The following is a 16,781-nucleotide window of genomic DNA, read 5'->3' on the forward strand; positions in this document are numbered from 1 at the left end:
GTGGGCATGCCCTATTGGTGATAAATGAAAAATGGGTTTGGGAGGGTGGGCAACGCTGTGCGATGAACGTGCCGGCTTGCAGAGAGGCCGAACGTTAAATACACCCGGCCCCTCCCACAAATTCAGCCGTAGGCTTCTCACTTGTGGTCGTGGCCCATGATAGTGGAATTGGACGTACTTACCAATGCTTGTCTTGATCTGTTTGTTTCACAACTCGTCCACCTGTAAAACACATCCTGCCACTGAACACACATGCCTTAACCTGGACTGATACTAACTGACCCTTACTACTGAATCTTAACAGCGGTTGAATTGTGCCCAAACCGCGAACGAGGGCACGCCTATAGTGGGCAAAAAATGATAACACGGTTAGGTAAATGGTGAAAGCAAAATTACTTTTATTTATTACAGCACTAAAAATTTGAATACATCCGCCATTTCTAACTGGGGGTTGGGAATGTATGCCGCATAGGCATCTGATTTCCATCTTCCTAATTTTTTTAATATATGGACCGGTACTCCGTGTTTGGAGGCTGCGGAGGCTGCTCCAATGCGGAACGAGTGTCCTGAGTAGCAGCGTGGGTCAAGACCTAACAGCCTAATCAACGTGCGTACATGACTGACAAACTGAGCGGTGGTGAGAGGAGCTGAATCAAAAGGCAGCAGTGGCCTTAACTCTGGTTTGCCATTCATGATGTTTACCCACTCCGTGAGTACCGCAAGAGGGCACCAGGGGTTACCGGAGGGATAATACCGCACCATGGTGGACTCCCTGCAGGTTTTCGTGACCCGTAGTGTGAGCTCTGCATGACTTTGCTTAATGCTGAGTTGGCCTATGTCTACGAAAGGTGCTGAACGTGACGCACAAGTGATCTCCCCAGGCCTCAAAAACCCATAAAGCGCCAAATATATGCCGACCTTGATAACCTTGCTGTGGAACCACCCGAACGGGGCGGAGTCGAGAAGATTCGACATGTTTCTGAAGATTTCCCCTGTAATAGGTTGCCGTGTACCCACCCGCGGGATGGAGGTAGAATTAACCCCTTTTAATGCCGCTTTGATAAGATGTATTGAGCATATGGAAGGCTCTTCAGGGAATTGTAAAGCATGGTAGTGTTGAATTCCGGATATATGTAACTTGATGGAGTTGTAAGACAAGCTCAGGTCAGAGTGGCAAAAGGCAATGAACTGTAGTATAGTGGAAATGCTAAAGCCCCAAGGCAAGGCGTGTCTGTCCAGAAACGAGCTGTATAAGCTGATGGCTGCTGCGTAATCCTTCCTTGTCCTTGGGGCTAATGAACTCCTCACTAAAGTTTCTGCTATCAGGGAGTAACGCCTCAATCCAGAGTTAGCACCCGATGTGAAGGCACTGTGGTGGCTACTGGCTCCGCACCTGGTGAGACCTGGAAAAAAAGATCATAGTTACCCCTAGACAAGGCATCAGCCGCTGTGTTGCAAGTTCCAGCTATGTGTACTGCAATGAAGTTGAAATTGTGTTGTAGTGCTATCCATACTAGCCTGCGCAAATAACTCATGACCTGTAATGATTTGGATCTACCCTTGTTAACTGTCTGTACTGTGGCCAAATTGTCACAGAAAAACGTGACCGTGGATTTGGACCATGAGGATCCCCAGACGTGTGCTGCTGCCACTATGGGATACACTTCAAACAAGGCGGAAGTGCGGCTGAACCCAGGGACATCCATAACCTCTGGTGGCCATCGGCTGGCCATCCACTGCTCGCCATGGATTGCTGCGAAACCCAGTGTGCCTGTGGCATCCGTGTACACCTTAGGGGAGTCGAGAGTGACAGCTGGCAAGAAAATTGACACCCCATTCCACTGACTGATGTGATCATGCCACATGTGTAAGTCTGCCAACGCTTCAGGACCTAACTTGACCGGACTACCTGACTTTGTTGCTAGTGACAGTAGTGCCAACAGCCTTGATACAAAAGATCTACCCTGCGGAATTATCCGCATTGCGAAAGCTAGCATGCCTAGCAAGCTCTGTAGTTCAACCCTTGATGTCACTCGTGTTCTCATGAATTTCTGGATGGTTTCTTTAATTCTACTGAGTTTGTCTGCGGGCAGGCTGGCCTGCATTCTCTCTGTGTCCAGTACCACACCTAGGAATGTAATCTTAGCTGATGGTCCCTCCGTTTTCCCATGAGATACTGGTATACCCAGGGTGTCGAATAAAGACCTCAGTGCTAGCAGACTGTTGGGATTACCGCCTGGGGGATCTAACAGGAGAAAGTCGTCCAAGTAATGTATGACGTGTCTACAACCTGACACATTTACCAGTACCCAGTGCAATGCTCTTGCTAGCTGTTCGAACAACCACGGGCTGCTCTTGGAGCCGAACGTGAGTCTTGAGGCGAAATAGTACATGCCCTGCCACTTTATGCCATACCACTTCCACAACTCTTCTGCTATTGGTAGCAACTTGAAGGCATCGGCAATATCTGCCTTTGCTAACCATGTACCTGGTCCCAACTGAAGAATATTTTGTATAGCGAGGTCGACTGAAGCATATTTCATAGCAAATTCTTCAGATGGGATCAGGGCATTCAGGCTGGGTACTACAGAAGAATATGGGGCAGATAAGTCGTAAATTAAACGTTTTTTATTGGAGAATTTCCCTGTCACCACCCCGACCGGACTGACCCTCCAGACTTCGAATGGTGACGTCTGGAATGGCCCGATGATGAAGCCTTTGGTTAACTCCTGTTGGATTAATTCCGTAACGACCTGGGGTTGCTGCGTGGCTGACCGTAAATTTTTGCACTCAAACGTAGATTGAGGTAAAGACACTAAGCCTGTGTGGAAACCCGACCTGAAGCCTGTGAGTAACCATTGTACCCAGTCTCGTTCCGGGTGATCTGCCAACACACCAGCCAGCGCATCCACCTGGACCCTGCCTAGTCACGACTGCTGTGACCTCTGAGAGCACAATGAGCTGGGATGGGCCCGGAAGCAGAGCAAGCACACGTGCAACAACCTGCAGTTGCTGAAATTGCAACTTGCCAAGTTGTAGTTGTTGCATACCTGGCTCCTGCCCAGGTACCTCACAGGGCGCCCCAGTTTGTCTACAGCAGTCGAGAACTTGTGCCCGGGAGCAGGAGAAGCCGTGACCCCCCTACTGGTACTTGGCTCAGGCTCGTGGCTGGCGCTGGAACACCACGGGGCTGTGTGTGAAATAGACTGGCAGATGGTGCAGGTCGGAGCCTTCAACCCAGCAAAATGCTTACAAAACAGTTCGGTGTCTACCACTCCCCAGTCTGTTTCGTAAGCGAACTGACTGACCCCTGCCGCAGCCTTTGCCGCAAAGGACTTGTGGTACTCGTAGAAGTACGACCCGCCGTATTTGTACGCAAACTCTGATAATTTGTACAAATACAGGTCCAGCTCTTCCCTCCTCTCTGGTTTCTCAGTACAGATCACATCCCTGTATAGGCTGAAAGCAATCACAAACTCTACTATAGTGAGCTTGCGGTTTAACCTGGCATCCTTGCTCTTGAAGACCACCGAGACCTCCCCACATGCTACCGTCTTCGTCTCAGTGACGTCTTGGGTGCTGATAAGCAAGGATGCCAGGTTAACGTCCTTGCCGTCCAGAATATCCTTGCGGATGGAAGCGGGAATGAAGTGTGATGGCGTGATTTTTGGAGGAGTTGTTCCCCTACCTACAGGAGTTGCCACCATAGGCGTAGCTGGGGTTGCGGGTGCAACCGCCGCGAGGGGAACTGATGCTTGGGACGCACTACCCCTCTCGAATGTGTCCATTCTGGATTCCAGGCTGGACATGGAGGACAACATGCTGTTCATCATAGAATGCAGTTGTGCCAGGGACGTGGCTACTGTCTGCCCTGACATGTCCTGCTGACTGCCGCTCGCTTCCTGTCCTGATGTTAGCAGCTTGTATAATTCTGCTTTCCTAGCTGCCGCCGGAAATGGAATTCCCTTCTTGCGAAGCTCCTCCATCAATCTGGGAATTGTCCAGGATCTGTACGCCGTGCCTATTCCCTGCTCGGAACTCCTGGCAGGGGTTTCTGGGACAGACAACGTGTCTTCGATGTCTGATGCGTTCGACATAATGCCTCCACCTGTCCGGGCCATGACGGGTGCCGGAGAGAGATTAATAAAACATGAAAACCATGTATGCCTTCCGACTCTAGTTGATAAGCCCTTCTGCTACTAACCTGCCAACTACCACCGTCAACCGTCAGGCAAGGACCTAGGACAACACGATATATTAACACATGCTATAACATTCCTACTATCGACTCAGGTGCCTACCACCTCACCGTGTACTACCTAGACCAACTCTCCTGGCTCGTTGACCGTGACTATACTAGACCATCCCAATTGTCGTGAAAACATGATCGTGGGACAGTGAAACCGCCAACATTTACACCATCGTGACATAAGGTTCTAAGGCCTGCGGAGCACAAGCCCCTGTCGTGGACCGTGTGAACGCAACGTGTCGCCTCGTGCGAATTGCTCTGAAAATGTGTCCGCAACTGTCTTGTCGTGGTTCCGTCCTGCAAGATGTTTCGGGAGATAGTCTAATTATAAGTGTATTGCTCTGAAGACGTGTCAGCAGCAATGAGTCGTAGCTACCCTCCTGAAGAACGTGTCAGGATAAGTGGATCTGCGCTTAATCGTACGTGTGCCGTGTGGTATGCTCTGAAAACGTGTCAGCAGCAAACCAGATGTAGGTTACCCCCCTGAAGACGTGTCAGGACAACGGGTTAAATTCCTACCAATGAATGACGTATGGTATGCTCTGAAAACGTGTCAGCAGCCAATAACTGTTATGTCCCCCCCCCCCGCCACCCTGCATGCGTGTCAGGGTGACGGTTCACTTCTATTCAAGTGTGTAGCGCGATGGCATGCTCTGAAAAACGTGTCAGTAGCAAACCAGCTGTAGGTTACCCCCCTGAAATCGTGTCAGTACAACGGGTTAACTCCTACAAAAGTGCGTAACGTGTGGTATGCTCTGAAAGACGTGTCAGTAGCAAACCTGGCTGTAGGTCACCCCCTGAAAGCGTGTCAGGATAACAGGTTAAACTCCTACATATGTGCGTGACGTGTGGTATGCTCTGAAAAACGTGTCAGTAGCACACCTGGAAACGAGTTGAAGATGACCAGCTGTGAATGCTGCCCCTAAATCGTGTCGGACTGCAGTTGTTGGTTACTCTTATGAGTCCGTAACGTGAGCTATACGGTGTGCTCTGGCCACGTGCCAGTAGTCCTTGTTATGCGGGAGTGTCAATGTTTGCTCCTGTGTGGCGTTCCGTATGTCCTGTGATGCTAGCCATGGGGCCTGTCCAAGGAATGACACCCGTCCCCCTTTTTTATTTTTTTTTTATACGACCATGCCCCCCACATGTACATGCATACGCATCTGCACCCACCCTCTGCATGTGCGTACACCTGCGCATGCATGCCCTGACGCGTCAGACGCCAATAGTCGTTTCAGAGGTTTACTGTTATGTCCCCCCCTGTGTTGGCCCCTGTTCTGTTGTCATATACTGAGATCTATCCGGATGAGCTGCGGCTGTTGACCCCCTGGAGACATGACCTCCGCCCCACTGCACGTGGTATCCCCGTGATCACATCTCCAGAGTAGTCACAGCCTGTGCCTTGTCAGATCAATCATAGCTGTCAATGTATCTCAGTAATGTGCATCAACTGTGACAACTACCGGTTCCCAGTGCTAATACATATACCTTGGAACATACCTATGAGTTTTGACTGTTTTGCCAGGACTTGTCCTACGCACTTTTAAGCCTATAAAGTATAAATGCATAATGTAACAATACCCAGCCACATAGTACGTTATCCCATCGTCAAGATTGAAGACCTTGTACCCTCCTTCTTGTCAGCGATATGCATGGCACGTACCCTGTCACAAACACCGCCGGTGATCACTCAGAAATAACGACATAACAAGTTATCACCATCCTCAGTACCGACATGCTGCCAATCAACCCCCCCCTCACAGACTCTGCACTGCCATCTAAGCGTCCCTGGCAGAATCAGTTGGCTGCGAATCTGCCGTCCCCCCTGCGAGGAACCGTTTGCGGGGCTGTACGTTTCACGGGCGTGGCCACTAAAGGCCCCTGTATCCAGCGCTTACCCGTCCTCTGGATTCAGTCCTGGAGATCGATGCGTGTCCCCTGGCTGAACGCCCGCCGTTCACCTGACCGGAACCGGAAATCCCCGCTTGCTGACGTCCCTTCCTGTAACGTCTCCAACGCTGTGCGAACAACGCTGTGCGATGAACGTGCCGGCTTGCAGAGAGGCCGAACGTTAAATACACCCGGCCCCTCCCACAAATTCAGCCGTAGGCTTCTCACATATATATATATATATATATATATATATATATATATACGCGCACACACACACATATATATAAACGTATTCTCCGTTGAGATATTGCAGCCGCTGCTGTGTCCAGGCCCAGGAGCCTTAGCACTGTGCTGTGATGTCACTCAATACCACTGACATCACTAGGTGTAAACAACATCTCTCCTTTGCTGTGTATGTGACTATGGAGCTGTTTGGTGATGTCGTCTATTATGGCCTTCATAGAAGCAACAGGAGATTGTTGCATCCATCTAGAACCCTCAGAACTACAGTGCTATGATGTCACTCACTTCCACAGGCCTTGCAGAGTGTAAACAACAACAACCCAGCTTTGTTGTGTATGTAACCATAGGGATTTGTGATGTCACCTAGAACCTTCACAGCAGCGACAGCTTTATGAGGAGCATCAGCACTGCTCTGCCTGAGCAGAACCATCACCGCCATAGGTTGTCAAATAACCCGGGTTTAACCCACACAGGTAAGTCCAATGGGGTGCAGGCATGTCCTCTATGCTTACAGCTTCCCGTGGGTGTTGGTTTGATACCGTTTGGGGACAGCCAAGGAGGCATCTGCAGGCAACAAAGGTAGGTGTGTGCTTGTGTGTGTGTTTCCTATGCAGATCCTAAGCCCAGTGTCACATGCAAGTAGGAGGAGTAAGAAGGGTTCCTGGCAAATCCGGGTTATGGATTGCATTTAAAAAGGCCCCGTGGGAGTGCAATGGGCCCCTGTCTTGCTGCTTAGCAATAATGGTATGGGTTTAGGTTCTGCTGTGTGTACTGGTGGTTGACTGCCCCCCAGCCCAGAGTGTGCATGGAAAATTGTCTGGCAGCCTCCCTGACAGCAAGCAGTGATAGTGCCCATGAAGGGCACCTTGTTGGGCCCGCCCCTTTCATGGTTATCGCTTCTCGGCCTTTTGGCTAAGATCAAGTGTAGTATCTGTTCTTATCAGTTTAATATCTGATACGTCCCCTATCTGGGGACCATATATTAAATGGATTTTTGAGAACGGGGGCCGATTTCGAAGCTTGCTTCCGTCGCCCTATGCATTGACCCGATATGGCAGTATCTTCGGGTACAGTGCACCACCCCCTTACAGGGTTAAAAAGAAAGATTCCTACTTTCATTGCTACCTGCTTGCTGGCTAGCCAGCTAGCCAGCCCTGTGGGCCTTGCTGCTGCTGCAGCCAAAAAACAAAAGGTGGTGCTGCTGCTGCTTCTGCTGCTTCTGCTTCTGCTTGTGTCTGGCCGCTGTTGGAGCGTCCAGGCACAGGACTTCTGCTGCTGCTGACTAAATGGCCTCCTTAATTGGATCATTTGAGTAGCCAGCACACCTGTGCAGGTAGGGCATGACATGATAGGCAGCTGCCTTGATAGCGGGTGGGTGCTGAATGTTCCTAATTGACAAAATAAGATTAATGCTTATGAAGAAATATAAAATCTCATCCCTTCCCCAATATCGCGCCACACCCCTACCCCTTAATTCCCTGGTTGAACTTGATGGACATATGTCTTTTTTCGACCGTACTAACTATGTAACTATGTAACATAACATGGGGGGGGGGGGGTCTCCTGGCTGTTCACACAGGTGTGTCATTGCTGTACATTGACCATGCATTGCTTCTGTGGTATTGCAAAGGCAAAGACAAATGCTTCCAGCCATCCATTGCACTAATGGATTGGTCATCAGCTGGCTGTCTATGTCCCGCATCAATATAGACCAAAGTACAGAGGGTTAGGCTATGCTATTGTGCACCTACCTGATGCATCAGAAGGTGCGAGGCCCTTGCTAAATTCTGTGCACAGACTTTGAGATCTATACTTTAGACTGTATCTAAACCTGCTCCAACATGGACTGACATTCTGGCCTACTTTCAGCCGATGCGACTTGTCTGTCGCTGAACAGTCGCTTTTTATGTATTCAGCACCTATGTATAATGTTGTAAAAATGCTCTAGAAGCTAAAGTCGCAGAAATGTCACACATATTTGGCCTGCAACTTTCTGTGCGACAAATTCAGACAGGAAAAATCAGTATAAATCCTTAGAAAATTATCCCCCAGTGTCTCCATCTGCTGGCGGTATTGAATAAGCATTGCTGCACTGATGGGGTATGCATTAGACGAAAAAAAAGAAGAAAAAGAAGAATAATACGCCCAGAAAAGAGGCGAAAAGGAGAAAAACGTAAAAAAACGTGAAAAAAAAGTAAGAGGAAGAGAAGGGAAAAAAAGGTGGAAATGGGTTTAAAAGTGATTTCGGCGGAGAAATATATATATATATATATATATATATATATATATATATATATACGCGCACACACACACATATATATAAACGTATTCTCCGTTGAGATATTGCAGCCGCTGCTGTGTCCAGGCCCAGGAGCCTTAGCACTGTGCTGTGATGTCACTCAATACCACTGACATCACTAGGTGTAAACAACATCTCTCCTTTGCTGTGTATGTGACTATGGAGCTGTTTGGTGATGTCGTCTATTATGGCCTTCATAGAAGCAACAGGAGATTGTTGCATCCATCTAGAACCCTCAGAACTACAGTGCTATGATGTCACTCACTTCCACAGGCCTTGCAGAGTGTAAACAACAACAACCCAGCTTTGTTGTGTATGTAACCATAAGGATTTGTGATGTCACCTAGAACCTTCACAGCAGCGACAGCTTTATGAGGAGCATCAGCACTGCTCTGCCTGAGCAGAACCATCACCGCCATAGGTTGTCAAATAACCCGGGTTTAACCCACACAGGTAAGTCCAATGGGGTGCAGGCATGTCCTCTATGCTTACAGCTTCCCGTGGGTGTTGGTTTGATACCGTTTGGGGACAGCCAAGGAGGCATCTGCAGGCAACAAAGGTAGGTGTGTGCTTGTGTGTGTGTTTCCTATGCAGATTCTAAGCCCAGTGTCACATGCAAGTAGGAGGAGTAAGAAGGGTTCCTGGCAAATCCGGGTTATGGATTGCATTTAAAAAGGCCCCGTGGGAGTGCAATGGGCCCCTGTCTTGCTGCTTAGCAATAATGGTATGGGTTTAGGTTCTGCTGTGTGTACTGGTGGTTGACTGCCCCCCAGCCCAGAGTGTGCATGGAAAATTGTCTGGCAGCCTCCCTGACAGCAAGCAGTGATAGTGCCCATGAAGGGCACCTTGTTGGGCCCGCCCCTTTCACGGTTATCGCTTCTCGGCCTTTTGGCTAAGATCAAGTGTAGTATCTGTTCTTATCAGTTTAATATCTGATACGTCCCCTATCTGGGGACCATATATTAAATGGATTTTTGAGAACGGGGGCCGATTTCGAAGCTTGCTTCCGTCGCCCTATGCATTGACCCGATATGGCAGTATCTTCGGGTACAGTGCACCACCCCCTTACAGGGTTAAAAAGAAAGATTCCTACTTTCATTGCTACCTGCTTGCTGGCTAGCCAGCTAGCCAGCCCTGTGGGCCTTGCTGCTGCTGCAGCCAAAAAACAAAAGGTGGTGCTGCTGCTGCTTCTGCTGCTTCTGCTTCTGCTTGTGTCTGGCCGCTGTTGGAGCGTCCAGGCACAGGACTTCTGCTGCTGCTGACTAAATGGCCTCCTTAATTGGATCATTTGAGTAGCCAGCACACCTGTGCAGGTAGGGCATGACATGATAGGCAGCTGCCTTGATAGCGGGTGGGTGCTGAATGTTCCTAATTGACAAAATAAGATTAATGCTTATGAAGAAATATAAAATCTCATCCCTTCCCCAATATCGCGCCACACCCCTACCCCTTAATTCCCTGGTTGAACTTGATGGACATATGTCTTTTTTCGACCGTACTAACTATGTAACTATGTAACATAACATGGGGGGGGGGGGGGGGGTCTCCTGGCTGTTCACACAGGTGTGTCATTGCTGTACATTGACCATGCATTGCTTCTGTGGTATTGCAAAGGCAAAGACAAATGCTTCCAGCCATCCATTGCACTAATGGATTGGTCATCAGCTGGCTGTCTATGTCCCGCATCAATATAGACCAAAGTACAGAGGGTTAGGCTATGCTATTGTGCACCTACCTGATGCATCAGAAGGTGCGAGGCCCTTGCTAAATTCTGTGCACAGACTTTGAGATCTATACTTTAGACTGTATCTAAACCTGCTCCAACATGGACTGACATTCTGGCCTACTTTCAGCCGATGCGACTTGTCTGTCGCTGAACAGTCGCTTTTTATGTATTCAGCACCTATGTATAATGTTGTAAAAATGCTCTAGAAGCTAAAGTCGCAGAAATGTCACACATATTTGGCCTGCAACTTTCTGTGCGACAAATTCAGACAGGAAAAATCAGTATAAATCCTTAGAAAATTATCCCCCAGTGTCTCCATCTGCTGGCGGTATTGAATAAGCATTGCTGCACTGATGGGGTATGCATTAGACGAAAAAAAAGAAGAAAAAGAAGAATAATACGCCCAGAAAAGAGGCGAAAAGGAGAAAAACGTAAAAAAACGTGAAAAAAAAGTAAGAGGAAGAGAAGGGAAAAAAAGGTGGAAATGGGTTTAAAAGTGATTTCGGCGGAGAAATATATATATATATATATATATATATACGCGCACACACACACATATATATAAACGTATTCTCCGTTGAGATATTGCAGCCGCTGCTGTGTCCAGGCCCAGGAGCCTTAGCACTGTGCTGTGATGTCACTCAATACCACTGACATCACTAGGTGTAAACAACATCTCTCCTTTGCTGTGTATGTGACTATGGAGCTGTTTGGTGATGTCGTCTATTATGGCCTTCATAGAAGCAACAGGAGATTGTTGCATCCATCTAGAACCCTCAGAACTACAGTGCTATGATGTCACTCACTTCCACAGGCCTTGCAGAGTGTAAACAACAACAACCCAGCTTTGTTGTGTATGTAACCATAGGGATTTGTGATGTCACCTAGAACCTTCACAGCAGCGACAGCTTTATGAGGAGCATCAGCACTGCTCTGCCTGAGCAGAACCATCACCGCCATAGGTTGTCAAATAACCCGGGTTTAACCCACACAGGTAAGTCCAATGGGGTGCAGGCATGTCCTCTATGCTTACAGCTTCCCGTGGGTGTTGGTTTGATACCGTTTGGGGACAGCCAAGGAGGCATCTGCAGGCAACAAAGGTAGGTGTGTGCTTGTGTGTGTGTTTCCTATGCAGATCCTAAGCCCAGTGTCACATGCAAGTAGGAGGAGTAAGAAGGGTTCCTGGCAAATCCGGGTTATGGATTGCATTTAAAAAGGCCCCGTGGGAGTGCAATGGGCCCCTGTCTTGCTGCTTAGCAATAATGGTATGGGTTTAGGTTCTGCTGTGTGTACTGGTGGTTGACTGCCCCCCAGCCCAGAGTGTGCATGGAAAATTGTCTGGCAGCCTCCCTGACAGCAAGCAGTGATAGTGCCCATGAAGGGCACCTTGTTGGGCCCGCCCCTTTCACGGTTATCGCTTCTCGGCCTTTTGGCTAAGATCAAGTGTAGTATCTGTTCTTATCAGTTTAATATCTGATACGTCCCCTATCTGGGGACCATATATTAAATGGATTTTTGAGAACGGGGGCCGATTTCGAAGCTTGCTTCCGTCGCCCTATGCATTGACCCGATATGGCAGTATCTTCGGGTACAGTGCACCACCCCCTTACAGGGTTAAAAAGAAAGATTCCTACTTTCATTGCTACCTGCTTGCTGGCTAGCCAGCTAGCCAGCCCTGTGGGCCTTGCTGCTGCTGCAGCCAAAAAACAAAAGGTGGTGCTGCTGCTGCTTCTGCTGCTTCTGCTTCTGCTTGTGTCTGGCCGCTGTTGGAGCGTCCAGGCACAGGACTTCTGCTGCTGCTGACTAAATGGCCTCCTTAATTGGATCATTTGAGTAGCCAGCACACCTGTGCAGGTAGGGCATGACATGATAGGCAGCTGCCTTGATAGCGGGTGGGTGCTGAATGTTCCTAATTGACAAAATAAGATTAATGCTTATGAAGAAATATAAAATCTCATCCCTTCCCCAATATCGCGCCACACCCCTACCCCTTAATTCCCTGGTTGAACTTGATGGACATATGTCTTTTTTCGACCGTACTAACTATGTAACTATGTAACATAACATGGGGGGGGGGGGGGTCTCCTGGCTGTTCACACAGGTGTGTCATTGCTGTACATTGACCATGCATTGCTTCTGTGGTATTGCAAAGGCAAAGACAAATGCTTCCAGCCATCCATTGCACTAATGGATTGGTCATCAGCTGGCTGTCTATGTCCCGCATCAATATAGACCAAAGTACAGAGGGTTAGGCTATGCTATTGTGCACCTACCTGATGCATCAGAAGGTGCGAGGCCCTTGCTAAATTCTGTGCACAGACTTTGAGATCTATACTTTAGACTGTATCTAAACCTGCTCCAACATGGACTGACATTCTGGCCTACTTTCAGCCGATGCGACTTGTCTGTCGCTGAACAGTCGCTTTTTATGTATTCAGCACCTATGTATAATGTTGTAAAAATGCTCTAGAAGCTAAAGTCGCAGAAATGTCACACATATTTGGCCTGCAACTTTCTGTGCGACAAATTCAGACAGGAAAAATCAGTATAAATCCTTAGAAAATTATCCCCCAGTGTCTCCATCTGCTGGCGGTATTGAATAAGCATTGCTGCACTGATGGGGTATGCATTAGACGAAAAAAAAGAAGAAAAAGAAGAATAATACGCCCAGAAAAGAGGCGAAAAGGAGAAAAACGTAAAAAAACGTGAAAAAAAAGTAAGAGGAAGAGAAGGGAAAAAAAGGTGGAAATGGGTTTAAAAGTGATTTCGGCGGAGAAATATATATATATATATATATATATATATATATATATATATATATACGCGCACACACACACATATATATAAACGTATTCTCCGTTGAGATATTGCAGCCGCTGCTGTGTCCAGGCCCAGGAGCCTTAGCACTGTGCTGTGATGTCACTCAATACCACTGACATCACTAGGTGTAAACAACATCTCTCCTTTGCTGTGTATGTGACTATGGAGCTGTTTGGTGATGTCGTCTATTATGGCCTTCATAGAAGCAACAGGAGATTGTTGCATCCATCTAGAACCCTCAGAACTACAGTGCTATGATGTCACTCACTTCCACAGGCCTTGCAGAGTGTAAACAACAACAACCCAGCTTTGTTGTGTATGTAACCATAGGGATTTGTGATGTCACCTAGAACCTTCACAGCAGCGACAGCTTTATGAGGAGCATCAGCACTGCTCTGCCTGAGCAGAACCATCACCGCCATAGGTTGTCAAATAACCCGGGTTTAACCCACACAGGTAAGTCCAATGGGGTGCAGGCATGTCCTCTATGCTTACAGCTTCCCGTGGGTGTTGGTTTGATACCGTTTGGGGACAGCCAAGGAGGCATCTGCAGGCAACAAAGGTAGGTGTGTGCTTGTGTGTGTGTTTCCTATGCAGATCCTAAGCCCAGTGTCACATGCAAGTAGGAGGAGTAAGAAGGGTTCCTGGCAAATCCGGGTTATGGATTGCATTTAAAAAGGCCCCGTGGGAGTGCAATGGGCCCCTGTCTTGCTGCTTAGCAATAATGGTATGGGTTTAGGTTCTGCTGTGTGTACTGGTGGTTGACTGCCCCCCAGCCCAGAGTGTGCATGGAAAATTGTCTGGCAGCCTCCCTGACAGCAAGCAGTGATAGTGCCCATGAAGGGCACCTTGTTGGGCCCGCCCCTTTCACGGTTATCGCTTCTCGGCCTTTTGGCTAAGATCAAGTGTAGTATCTGTTCTTATCAGTTTAATATCTGATACGTCCCCTATCTGGGGACCATATATTAAATGGATTTTTGAGAACGGGGGCCGATTTCGAAGCTTGCTTCCGTCGCCCTATGCATTGACCCGATATGGCAGTATCTTCGGGTACAGTGCACCACCCCCTTACAGGGTTAAAAAGAAAGATTCCTACTTTCATTGCTACCTGCTTGCTGGCTAGCCAGCTAGCCAGCCCTGTGGGCCTTGCTGCTGCTGCAGCCAAAAAACAAAAGGTGGTGCTGCTGCTGCTTCTGCTTCTGCTTGTGTCTGGCCGCTGTTGGAGCGTCCAGGCACAGGACTTCTGCTGCTGCTGCTGCTGACTAAATGGCCTCCTTAATTGGATCATTTGAGTAGCCAGCACACCTGTGCAGGTAGGGCATGACATGATAGGCAGCTGCCTTGATAGCGGGTGGGTGCTGAATGTTCCTAATTGACAAAATAAGATTAATGCTTATGAAGAAATATAAAATCTCATCCCTTCCCCAATATCGCGCCACACCCCTACCCCTTAATTCCCTGGTTGAACTTGATGGACATATGTCTTTTTTCGACCGTACTAACTATGTAACTATGTAACATAACATGGGGGGGGGGGGGTCTCCTGGCTGTTCACACAGGTGTGTCATTGCTGTACATTGACCATGCATTGCTTCTGTGGTATTGCAAAGGCAAAGACAAATGCTTCCAGCCATCCATTGCACTAATGGATTGGTCATCAGCTGGCTGTCTATGTCCCGCATCAATATAGACCAAAGTACAGAGGGTTAGGCTATGCTATTGTGCACCTACCTGATGCATCAGAAGGTGCGAGGCCCTTGCTAAATTCTGTGCACAGACTTTGAGATCTATACTTTAGACTGTATCTAAACCTGCTCCAACATGGACTGACATTCTGGCCTACTTTCAGCCGATGCGACTTGTCTGTCGATGAACAGTCGCTTTTTATGTATTCAGCACCTATGTATAATGTTGTAAAAATGCTCTAGAAGCTAAAGTCGCAGAAATGTCACACATATTTGGCCTGCAACTTTCTGTGCGACAAATTCAGACAGGAAAAATCAGTATAAATCCTTAGAAAATTATCCCCCAGTGTCTCCATCTGCTGGCGGTATTGAATAAGCATTGCTGCACTGATGGGGTATGCATTAGACGAAAAAAAAGAAGAAAAAGAAGAATAATACGCCCAGAAAAGAGGCGAAAAGGAGAAAAACGTAAAAAAACGTGAAAAAAAAGTAAGAGGAAGAGAAGGGAAAAAAAGGTGGAAATGGGTTTAAAAGTGATTTCGGCGGAGAAATATATATATATATATATATATATATATATATATATATATATACGCGCACACACACACATATATATAAACGTATTCTCCGTTGAGATATTGCAGCCGCTGCTGTGTCCAGGCCCAGGAGCCTTAGCACTGTGCTGTGATGTCACTCAATACCACTGACATCACTAGGTGTAAACAACATCTCTCCTTTGCTGTGTATGTGACTATGGAGCTGTTTGGTGATGTCGTCTATTATGGCCTTCATAGAAGCAACAGGAGATTGTTGCATCCATCTAGAACCCTCAGAACTACAGTGCTATGATGTCACTCACTTCCACAGGCCTTGCAGAGTGTAAACAACAACAACCCAGCTTTGTTGTGTATGTAACCATAGGGATTTGTGATGTCACCTAGAACCTTCACAGCAGCGACAGCTTTATGAGGAGCATCAGCACTGCTCTGCCTGAGCAGAACCATCACCGCCATAGGTTGTCAAATAACCCGGGTTTAACCCACACAGGTAAGTCCAATGGGGTGCAGGCATGTCCTCTATGCTTACAGCTTCCCGTGGGTGTTGGTTTGATACCGTTTGGGGACAGCCAAGGAGGCATCTGCAGGCAACAAAGGTAGGTGTGTGCTTGTGTGTGTGTTTCCTATGCAGATCCTAAGCCCAGTGTCACATGCAAGTAGGAGGAGTAAGAAGGGTTCCTGGCAAATCCGGGTTATGGATTGCATTTAAAAAGGCCCCGTGGGAGTGCAATGGGCCCCTGTCTTGCTGCTTAGCAATAATGGTATGGGTTTAGGTTCTGCTATGTGTACTGGTGGTTGACTGCCCCCCAGCCCAGAGTGTGCATGGAAAATTGTCTGGCAGCCTCCCTGACAGCAAGCAGTGATAGTGCCCATGAAGGGCACCTTGTTGGGCCCGCCCCTTTCACGGTTATCGCTTCTCGGCCTTTTGGCTAAGATCAAGTGTAGTATCTGTTCTTATCAGTTTAATATCTGATACGTCCCCTATCTGGGGACCATATATTAAATGGATTTTTGAGAACGGGGGCCGATTTCGAAGCTTGCTTCCGTCGCCCTATGCATTGACCCGATATGGCAGTATCTTCGGGTACAGTGCACCACCCCCTTACAGGGTTAAAAAGAAAGATTCCTACTTTCATTGCTACCTGCTTGCTGGCTAGCCAGCTAGCCAGCCCTGTGGGCCTTGCTGCTGCTGCAGCCAAAAAACAAAAGGTGGTGCTGCTGCTGCTTCTGCTGCTTCTGCTTCTGCTTGTGTCTGGCCGCTGTTGGAGCGTCCAGGCACAGGACTTCTGCTGCTGCTGACTAAATGGCC

The 16,781-nt window shown here is 48.0% G+C and overlaps 5 non-coding genes across 5 annotated transcripts; all 5 read left to right on the forward strand.

The window, feature by feature from the left end:
* Nucleotides 1-7,277: 7,277 nt before the first annotated feature.
* LOC130320887 (U2 spliceosomal RNA) lies at nt 7,278-7,468 on the forward strand. Its single transcript, XR_008866705.1, has one exon. It is a non-coding gene; the product is annotated as a U2 spliceosomal RNA (small nuclear RNA).
* Nucleotides 7,469-9,556: 2,088 nt separating this feature from the next.
* On the forward strand, nt 9,557-9,747 carry LOC130320898 (U2 spliceosomal RNA). The gene has a single exon (XR_008866715.1). It is a non-coding gene; the product is annotated as a U2 spliceosomal RNA (small nuclear RNA).
* Nucleotides 9,748-11,823: 2,076 nt separating this feature from the next.
* LOC130320899 (U2 spliceosomal RNA) lies at nt 11,824-12,014 on the forward strand. The gene has a single exon (XR_008866716.1). It is a non-coding gene; the product is annotated as a U2 spliceosomal RNA (small nuclear RNA).
* A 2,091-nt stretch (nt 12,015-14,105) lies between these two features.
* On the forward strand, nt 14,106-14,296 carry LOC130320900 (U2 spliceosomal RNA). Its single transcript, XR_008866717.1, has one exon. It is a non-coding gene; the product is annotated as a U2 spliceosomal RNA (small nuclear RNA).
* Nucleotides 14,297-16,381: 2,085 nt separating this feature from the next.
* LOC130320901 (U2 spliceosomal RNA) lies at nt 16,382-16,572 on the forward strand. Its single transcript, XR_008866718.1, has one exon. It is a non-coding gene; the product is annotated as a U2 spliceosomal RNA (small nuclear RNA).
* The last annotated feature ends 209 nt before the right edge of the window (nt 16,573-16,781 follow it).

This window comes from Hyla sarda, unplaced genomic scaffold (assembly GCF_029499605.1).
Source record: "Hyla sarda isolate aHylSar1 unplaced genomic scaffold, aHylSar1.hap1 scaffold_2225, whole genome shotgun sequence".
Lineage (NCBI taxonomy): Eukaryota > Metazoa > Chordata > Amphibia > Anura > Hylidae > Hyla > Hyla sarda.